The sequence below is a fragment of the Vicugna pacos genome, chromosome X (assembly GCF_048564905.1).
Source record: "Vicugna pacos chromosome X, VicPac4, whole genome shotgun sequence".
Taxonomy (NCBI): domain Eukaryota; kingdom Metazoa; phylum Chordata; class Mammalia; order Artiodactyla; family Camelidae; genus Vicugna; species Vicugna pacos.
In genome coordinates, this window is record NC_133023.1 from 12,589,023 (window position 1) to 12,598,987 (window position 9,965).

General features: G+C 39.2%; 1 pseudogene; it reads right to left on the reverse strand.

Moving 5' to 3' along the window:
• Nucleotides 1–1,833: 1,833 nt before the first annotated feature.
• On the reverse strand, nt 1,834–5,657 carry LOC102531356 (poly(rC)-binding protein 2 pseudogene; annotated as a pseudogene).
• Nucleotides 5,658–9,965: the final 4,308 nt, after the last annotated feature.

Sequence of the window (9,965 nt, forward strand, 5' to 3'; positions counted from 1 at the left end):
CTGGAAAAACTCCAGCTACAAGAGTGTCTGAGACTAAACCCAGCCCAGCCCATTCCCCAGTCAAATTTGGAAATCATGTCCTTAGTATCAGGTTGCCTGTGAAACCTTTGTCAAATCTTTTTTTGTACACGCTCATAAAGAATACTTCCCAGAGTATCACTAATAGTCACAAGACACAGTGGGTGAATTTCAGTGACTGAACTGCTGCAGAGAAAATGAATGGACTGTTAATAGGATCGCTCTCGAATAATAGCTAAATTATGAAACTGTAGTGTGGTCGGTGTTGCTTCCTCGGCAAATTAGATTTGAAGGTGCCAGTGTGGACATCTCAGGACTATTACATTGCACAGCCCTTTGGAGGAATTTAAAACTTTTCTATAGCCTTCTCTTCTTTACCAGAGCTCATGTTTATTTCTGTTTTTCATTGGCTTTTATTAGTAGAGGGTGGAACAGACAGTATTGGTTTCTGCCACATCCCCTCGGTATCCACTTCTACACCAAAGGCTCTTCACTGCAAACACCTGCAGCGCTCCAGCAGCAGGACCATTTTGAGCCCTGGGAGCACTGGGGCCCACCCTCAGGGCAGACCTAAAGTGCTGGAGAACTAATCCCTCCGTGTGGCCCTCTTCTAATGATGGGTGTGAGTTCGTGGATCAGAACCCAGCTGCCTCACCCCTCCACTGGAGCAGCGATGAGGTGGGGTCACTCTGGGGCATGGGGCAACACTGGGCTCTGGGAGTTCCCCAGCAGTGCGCTCCAGTGACCCTCGGTGTTTGCTAGCTTTCCCCTTATTGGCTGCCTTTCCTTCCTGTCTCACTTCCCCTACTGGGGTTTCCTAGATTCACCACTCAAAGAAGTGACTTGCACTCAAATCCTTCTCTTAGCTTCTGCTTCTAGGGTAATCCACCCCAAGACAGAAAGTGAACAGAAAGATTTTTCCTCACCAATTATCCTGTAGCAAAGGTAACACTGGGTAGTTCCCTTTCACAGAACAATTCTGCCAAGTCCCTACTCTTACCAGAGGGCAACGTGTTGCAGTGGGAAAGCCATGAACTTTGGGGTTAGATTCTGTATTGAGTTCAAGTCCTGCCATTGCCATTTACTGGCTGTTTGATTTGTCTGACCTTGATCAAGTTATTTTATTCAGTGATTCATAATTTCCTCACTTATAAAAGAGGGATGATAATACCTCCCTCTAGAATCGTGGAGAGAATTAACTACAGAATGTACATCCGCAGCTCAGTACAGTGCTTAGCATATAGGAGCAAACCAATAAATGGCGGTTCTTTGATTTCCAATAGGCTGGTCCACAGTCATTACCAACAGAATATAATGTTCTGTCTGTAGCTTTTGTCTTGGGATAATAAAGCAAAGATACCCAGAGCAGGAATGTATCGAGATTCCAAGTTTCCTGTGATTGCAGAACAGTAGTAAAGATAACTGAGGAAAACCTTAGCTGGCTAAAATTTTTTCCAGTCCATCTTTTAATTAGCTTTTGAAAAATTTCTGACATTATAGACTAACCTGAATTGTATTCATATTCTACTCTTAGAGTTCTGTGACCAACAACAACAAAAAAAATTCGTGAGCAAAAAACCCCAAAATAAAACAAAACAGAGGGAAGCTTATAAAACTAAATATGGAACTCTGCTCTAACAGCTGAATGGAGAAAGGAATTAGAATAATTTAAAAATCACAAGTGGATGATAAAGCGTAGAGAAACTGAAACTTAGGGACTGTTTAAAACCTAGAATTGCTGACTGTTCGGAAACTACACAGATGGATCAAGAGTGGTGAACGGCCAAAAAGAATTATGGACAAATCTGCATTGTTTTAGCGGCGCCCCGTACCACCCATCTCTGAGGAAAGCCTGACAGTGACATAGTGAAGTAGCCTATTGCTGGCAGCAGGTCCAGTGATGGTCACCTGCCTAACTTAAATCCTTCCATTGGGTTTGCAATGTTGAACTATGCCCCAGACATCTGGGGGATCTTACTGATATTAGCACCCTGATGCTCCATTATGCAGCCAATTAAAATGCTTGAAATGGTGGATTCGTTAGTAGTCTTGGCAGATGCATCCAAACCTGCCCAATAGCCTTTCATCTCTGGAGAGTGGATTCAATGTCATTGAATCCAGGGTTGCCATGCAGTGTAAGAAAACAAGACTGTTGCATTGTCAATAGGGGCAGCTTGGTCACACGTGGCTCTGGAACAGCAGGCTGTCCTTATATGCTATTGGCCTCTTGAAGGAGTCCCTGCAGGTCAGGGCTGAGGCATGTGGATGGGGGGCAGGGTGTAAGGAAAGCTCACTCCGTTGCTGCCTGTGTTGTGCCTGTCCTGACCACCTGAAAGATGACCAGAATACTGCGTGGCCTTTGGGGTCAGGGTGACTCCAACATGACCAGACAGGTTTGTTTGACACACTCAGTGATCTACTTCTTGACCAGCATGGTAGTTACGAGACTGTTTGGTCTACAGTAATTCATTATGCTGCGTGTTTGTGCTTCATGTACTTTTCCATATGTGCGCTGTATTTCATCATAAGAAAGTTAAAAAAAACAACTTTCTCAAAGTGTGCTCTGAGAAGCATTGGTTAATGAGTTTTTAATATATGTTTCTCACAAAAAGGATTCTATGGTCCAATATATTTCAGCACTGGAATAAATAAAGACAAACTGGTCTTTAATATGCCAGGGTACATTGTGAAATTCTAAGAGGGATCAAGGGTCTGCAGTAATTTATGTGACCACAGAACCCTTTTCTGAAGGGATATTCTACGGAGCATATACTTAGGAAAAGTAGATTGGAAAAGAAAATCCTAGAGCAAGTCCCAGTTTCTCGAGCCAGTTGATGTGATCCAACCAAGGGCTACAGGAGCTTTACTATGCAAAGCATGAGATGCAGAGTAGCAGACAAGTGAAGTTTTAGGTGGCTCTTAACTGGAGGCTCCTACTATTCCTAAAATCTTCATAATTTCAAGTGCCTACTCAATTGATAGTAAACACTGAATTGTCAGGGGTCAGCCCACCCCATCCTTTGTAGCTACGTTTGTTCCAGTTTTCATAGTTACCATGTTGATAACTGTGTGTGGATGGGGTGGACCACCGGGGTGCTCACCTCTGTTGTTTTACATCAGTGTCACTCACAGCTGTTGATAAGCAAAATTGTTCTGATAGGATCCAACTTCTGCCCCAATGCTGGTTCTGCAACTCTGCTCTCACTGGGACCCTGGGTCAGTTAGCTTTCACTGTATAACAAACCACTGTGCAGCCTAGTGGCTGCTCTGGAAATTTGGACTGGACTCAGATAGGTGAGCCTTCTGCTGGACTAAACTAGGCATCACTCACATGGGTCTGCAGACAGTCGCTGGGTCAGGTAGGATATTGGCTGGCTGTTAGCTGGATTTCTCTCATAATTCATCAGGCAGCCCTAGATAGGTCTGTTCATGTGGCAGCTATAGCAAGAGTCCTAAGAATAGCAAGAGAAGGATAGCCCCAGTGTGCAAGTGCTTTTCAAATCTTTGCTTGCTTCACATTTGCTATTATCCTGTTGATCAAAAAAATCACATGGCCAAGTCTAGAGTTAGAGCAGAAAGAGACTACCCCAGAGTATGGATACAGGGAGACTTGAACAAATTGGGAGCCATTGCTGCATCAATCTGCCAGAGTTACTGTGGGCATCACAGCTGTTCATTCTCAAAACTATCCCTAAAACTGCACTGACTTATGGTACCTCTGATACCAGTCGAATTCGCTGCCGAGTTGTATTCTTAAAAATAAATGTTTTCATCAGCCTTTTAAAGGAATGATCCAAATTAGAAAGGTTGATTAAGATGGAGATCTATTACATTTTCAAAGATGTGATGAAATGTAAACATTTTCCCCTAAGGAAAGTATGCAAGATGATTGATGAAGGAGAAATTTTCTTATAACCTAGAAGAGAGAGAGAGATTCTTGCAGATATGGAATATCATTAGATTGTATTTGTTACAGAAATACAAAAACTATGACCTTTCCTTTAGTTTCATTTGTTTTCATTTAACAAAATCTGTTCTTTTTTTCTTTTTTTTTTGAGCATGGCTCTGTTTAATTGTTGCAGACTTCAAGGAAGCCTGTCATGTTGGAGATTATGGATGTGGGGTCGGGGGGTGGGGCAATAGTGAAATGGCAGAATAGGCCAAGACATGCTTCCTGTTGTCTTCAAGCATTGACAGTCTATAGTTGTGGCCATACTGAGTTGAAAAAGGGTCACATCTCTAAGTCAGAACAGTATTGGAGGTAATTTCTCTCAGGAAATGACAAGGATCGTCAGGTGACTGCAGATGGGATTACCAGTCTTGATTCCATTTGACCACCTCAGGTCACCATCTTGTACTGATTTTACACTATCAAGACCCCAGGAAAGGTTTGTCACCAAGAATCTTAGACTCTCAGTTCTGTCTTCCATGGTAAAGATCTATTTCTTTTCTTTGGATGACATTGAAGTCTATAGATAATTTAGAATTTGATGAAGTCATAGTTACTAAATTTTTACTGGTAAGTTGAGATGATAATGATGTTGATGACAGAGTAGCAGCTCTTGGCAAGTTCTTGACCAGAATCATATCATTTAATCTTCATAACACCCTCTTACCTATTTTTGACACCAAGAGATGAACTAACTTGCCCAAAGACTTGTAAGTGGTGGCACCAGGATTTGAACCAAGGTCTGATCTGATTCTAATGTTCTGCTTTTAACTACTCAGCCACACCACCCCCTTTTGAGAATTTGCTGAGTATATCTGAGCCTCCTCCTCCTCATCTGTATTTTTGTTGAGCAGGCACTGTTTGTAGTGTGTACAGATGTGCTGGAAATGTGATATAAAAAATGCTCCTTGCACAATAGAATGTGGGATAAACAACCTTGGGATAAACAGCCTTATAAATAGCTTTCTCTAGTTGGCGGTCTTGATGGCAAGGGAAAGCATAAATTATAAGAACCTTGTCAATTGACAAACCTGCTTTTAGTTAGAGGTTTAACACCCTCCACCTCCCTCAACAAATCTAGGAGAGTTGATGGCAAGCAGCACAACAGAACAGTCTGAGTGCTGGCACATCTCCACCATCACATCCACCTAACATTTTATTGCTTGATGAAATTGTATGAAGTCAGGAAATGCAAGAGACCAGGGAGCATCCTGGCTGTCTCACAGCTGTAACTTTGAGATACCAAATTGTTAAGAAATGACCTTTCATATTTACATACGATTTTTTCTCTGTCTTATGCCAGTTAAGGTTACAGACTCAGGAAATAGACTTTTTGAGATCAACCACAGATCTGCTATTTTACTAGCTGTGTGAACTTGGACAACTTATTAAACCTCTCTGAATGTCAGTTTCCTCAACTGGAAAAAGGAAATTATAATAATAATCTTTGCAATTGAATGTGGAGATTAAGATAATATATGTAAAACACATAGTGCCTGGCACATAGTAAGTGCTTTTCAAATGTTAGCTATTAATACTATTACTCTGTTAAACAGCCTAAATCAGGTATTGGGTTTCATTTTTCTTTTATTTAAAAGTTTCAAAAAGTAATTAAAAGTTTTTTTATGTTCCTAGTGGCAGCCAATTTATTATTTTATTTAAAGAGTCATTTAACACCCACCTGTTGCATGCTCGGTATATTTTGAAATAAGTTTGTCACTTAGATATTGATTTACATACATTAAGATCATTGAAACAGCCTGATGATTTTCTTCTATTTTTTCCTATTTTTTCTTTCATCTTTAAATTGAAGTATAGTTGAGGTACAGTGTTATGTAAGTTACAAGTGTAAAACATAGTGATTTACAATTTTTAAAGGTTATATTCCCTTCATAGTTACTACACAATACTGGTTATATTCCCTGTGTTACGTTCTTGGAGCTTATTTGTTTTATACGTAATACTTTGTACTTCTTAATTCCCTACCCCTATATTGCTCCTCCCCACGTCCCTCTCCCCACTGGTCACCACTAGTTCTCTGTATCTCTGAGTCTGTTTCTTTTTTGCTACATTCACTAGTAATCCACATATCCACATATAAGTGATATTATACAGTATTTGTCTTTCCCTGTCTGACTTATTTCACTTAGTGTAATGCCTTCCAAGTCCATCCATGTCATTGCAGGTGGCAAAATTACATTCTTTTTTATGGCTGAGTAGTATTCTTGTGTGTGTGTGTGTGTGTGTGTGTGTAATATACTTCATCTTTATCCATTCAACTGTTGAAGGATATTTAAGTTGCTTCTGTATCTTGGTAATTATAAATAATGCTGCTATGAACATTGGAATGTATGTATCTTTTCAAATTAGTGTTTTTCTTTTTTTTGAATAAATACCCAGGAATGGATTTGCTGGATCATACAGTAGTTCTGTTTTTAGTTTTTTTTTTTTTTAAGAAAACTTCATAGTTTTCCATAGTGGATGCACCAATTTACATTCCCAACAACAGTATACATGGGTTCCCTTTCCTCTACCTCCTCACCAACATTTGTGATTTGTGGTTATTTTGATGATAGCCATTCTGACAAGTGTGAGGTGATACCTCATTGTGGTTTTAATTTGCATTTCTCTGATGATTAATGATATTGAACATCTTTTAATGTGCCTTATGGCCACCTGTATTTCCTCTTTAGAAAAATGTCTATTCAGGTCTTCTGCCCATTTTTATTTTATTTTATTTTATTTTATTTAAAAAATATTTTTATTGAAGTATAGTCAGTTTACAGTGTTGTGTCAATTTCTGGTGTACAGCACAGTACTTCAGCCATATAGGAACATACATATATTCATTTTCATATTCTTTTTAACCATAAGTTACTACAAGATATTGACTATAGTTCCCTGTGCTATACAGTATAAACTTGTTGTTTATCTATTTTAAATATATTAGTATCTGCAAATCTTGAACTCCCAATTTATTCCTTCCCACCCCCTTCACTCCTAGTAACCATAAGTTTGTTTTCTGTGTCTGTGAGTCTGTTTCTCTTTTGTAAAGAAGTTCATTTTTTTTTGATTCCACGTATAAGTGATATCATACAGTAATTTTCTTTCTCTTTCTGGCTTACTTCACGTAGAATGACAATCCCCAGGTCCATCCATATTGCTACAAATGGCATAATTTTATTCTTTTTATGGCTGAGTAGTATTCCATTGTATAAATTTACCACAACTTCTTTATCCAGTCATCTGTCGATGAACATTTAGGTTACTTCCATGTCTTGGCTATTGTAAATAGTGCTGCTATGAACATTGGGGTGCATGTGTCTTTTTGAATTAAGGTTCCCTCTGGATATGTGCCCAGGAGTGGGATTGCTGGATCATATGGTAAGTCTATTTTCAGTCTTTTGAGGAGTCTCCATACTGTTTTCCACAATGGCTGCACCAAACCACATTCCCACCAGCAGTGTAGGAGGGTTCCCTTTTCTCCATACCCTCTCCAGCATTTGTTGTTCATGGACTTTTGAATGATGGCCATTCTGGCTGGTGTGAGGTGATACCTCATTGTAGTTTTGATTTGCATTTCCCTGATAATTAGCAATATTGAGCATTTTTTCATGTGCCTGTTGGCCCTTTGTGTGTCTTCATTGGAGAATTGCCTGTTTGGGTCTTCTGCCCATTTTTAGATTGGGTTATTTGTGGGGTTTTTTTGTTATTAAGTTGTATCAGCTATTTATATATTCTGGAAATGAAGCCCTTGTCAGTCTCATCTTTTGCAAACATTTTCTCCCATCCCGTAGATTGTCAGGCTTTTTTCTTAATGGATTTTGTCTCTAATACCTTTCTCAGATGTTTCCTATTCAAAGAATATAAAATATTCATTTATATATTCTTCTATATAGAACTTCAGAATTGCCTGTATTAATAAACTATACATGTTAGGCCCCGTCTCAGACCTATTGCATCAGAATTTGTACAATGAGAACTAGATGTTTATGCTTTTGACAGGATACACAGAATTGCAGTCTAGAGGACTGGTAAACACATTTATCTCTTTTTACTTCACAAAAGACTTGAAATTGCCTGAAGAAATAATAAATTAAGAATATATCCACAAAATCAATTCCAGATGAGTTAAAAAGTTAGTTGTGAAATCCCAAACTTAACTTTTAGAAGGTATCTCTGTATTAGTCGGAGTTCTCTGGACAAACAGAACCAGTAGAATGTGTGTGTGTATATATATTGGTGTATATATCCTATTGGGATGTGTGTTTGTGTGTGTGTATATGTGTGTGTGTATATATAAATGAGAGAAAGAAATGATTAATTTTAAGCAATGGACTGGCACAATTGTGGGCATAGGACTGGAAAGTCTAATATCCCCAGGGCAGGCCAGGAGGCTGGAAATTCTGGCAAGAGTTGATGTTGCAGCCTTGAGTCTGAAGGCAGTCTAGAGACCAAATTCTTTATCCCTTGAGGAATCTCAGTCTGTTCTCTTTAGGCCTTCAACTGATTGGATCAGGTCCATATACTCAATGGATGGTAATCTGCTTTATCAAAGTCTGCTGATGTAAATGTTAAGCCACATTTGTAAAACACCTTCACAGCAACATCTAGACTGGTGTTTGACCAAACAACCAGGCACCGTAGCCTAGCCAAATTGAAAAGTTAACCATCATAATAGCTTTATGACCCTGTGGTAGGGAAGGACTTTTAAACAAGACATATTCACACAGAGGCCTTGATACATGGTTTGAACAGGGTAGACTGTTGTTTTCCTCCCTGTGCAGTTCTTCTCCTTCACTTGAGATGCCCCCAAATGGACCAGAATCCATGTTAGATGATATGCTTCATGGGATTATTACAACTTACTCCCTTGCCAGAGAGCTATTTTCTTTCTTTCACTTCTGTGATTCCAGATAAACACAGTATAAGGACATGGAAGAGACAAGTGTGTTTTAATTTAGGTTCCATAAACCTAGATATTAGCTGTGGTACCACAATATCCCAAGCCAAAATACCAAACAATGATGGGTTGATTTTTGCCCTAATTTAAAACAAGCCTGATTTATTTTTAAAAATGCAACCTCAAAACACAACTCACCAAACGTGATATGGAATGCATTATATGCCTAACCAAAAAACAAAACACTACTCGGTACAGTGGACTTGAAAATTATCTTGCTATTAATAGATCTCCCGGATGGCTGTGATCTGTTGGATTTGATATGTTCAGGTTTTGGCAGCTGCTGGGGACTGAAAACAAGACGTTCCATGCGTTATTACTTAATAAAGAAACTAGGTCATGAAGTAGCCCTTTGGTAATTTTTTAAAAAAGATTTTGAAGAGCCCAATTCCATCTTTAATAAGTCCTTGTCGCCAAGTATGTTTGGCAAAGCAGCAGTGTGATTAGCAGACTCCTTCTCTGGAGCTGTGTGAAATTGAGAGCAACTTGGGGTACCCTGTTACTTTCATCTCTCCATGTGGCACAAATGCCTCAAACGCTGTATACCCGCAACAAATATTTGCTGAATCTAACAGCATCCCTCTCTTTTTATATTTGGAGGGCCTGACACTGAACTCCTGGTTCACATGTTTGGATTGAGGACCTTTATGTACATATCTGTTGGACAGATAACATTTTCAAGAGTTTAAGGTAACACTGATCTGTTCTGCTAGGCTCAAAATATTTTAAAATGTTTAATTGGAAAATATTTCTGCCCACTGGTCTCTTTAAAAAACAAGCAGAGAGAGAAAGAGAAAGAGAGATTGAAAAAAAAAAAACCAAAGATGAAGCAGCAGAAGCTTTAGTGAATTTTAGGATTTGGCTTGTTTTATTTAAAGAAATACTTTTAGGTTGGATTCCCCTAGAGTAGTCTCAGAGATGCAGGTTCATACAAACCAGTAAGGAGATGGAACTGGAAAAGGAAGAACTCCAGGGAGGGATGATACATCAACCAATGTCCCCAAGAGGGTAACCTGGGCTCAGTTCTGGTCTGAG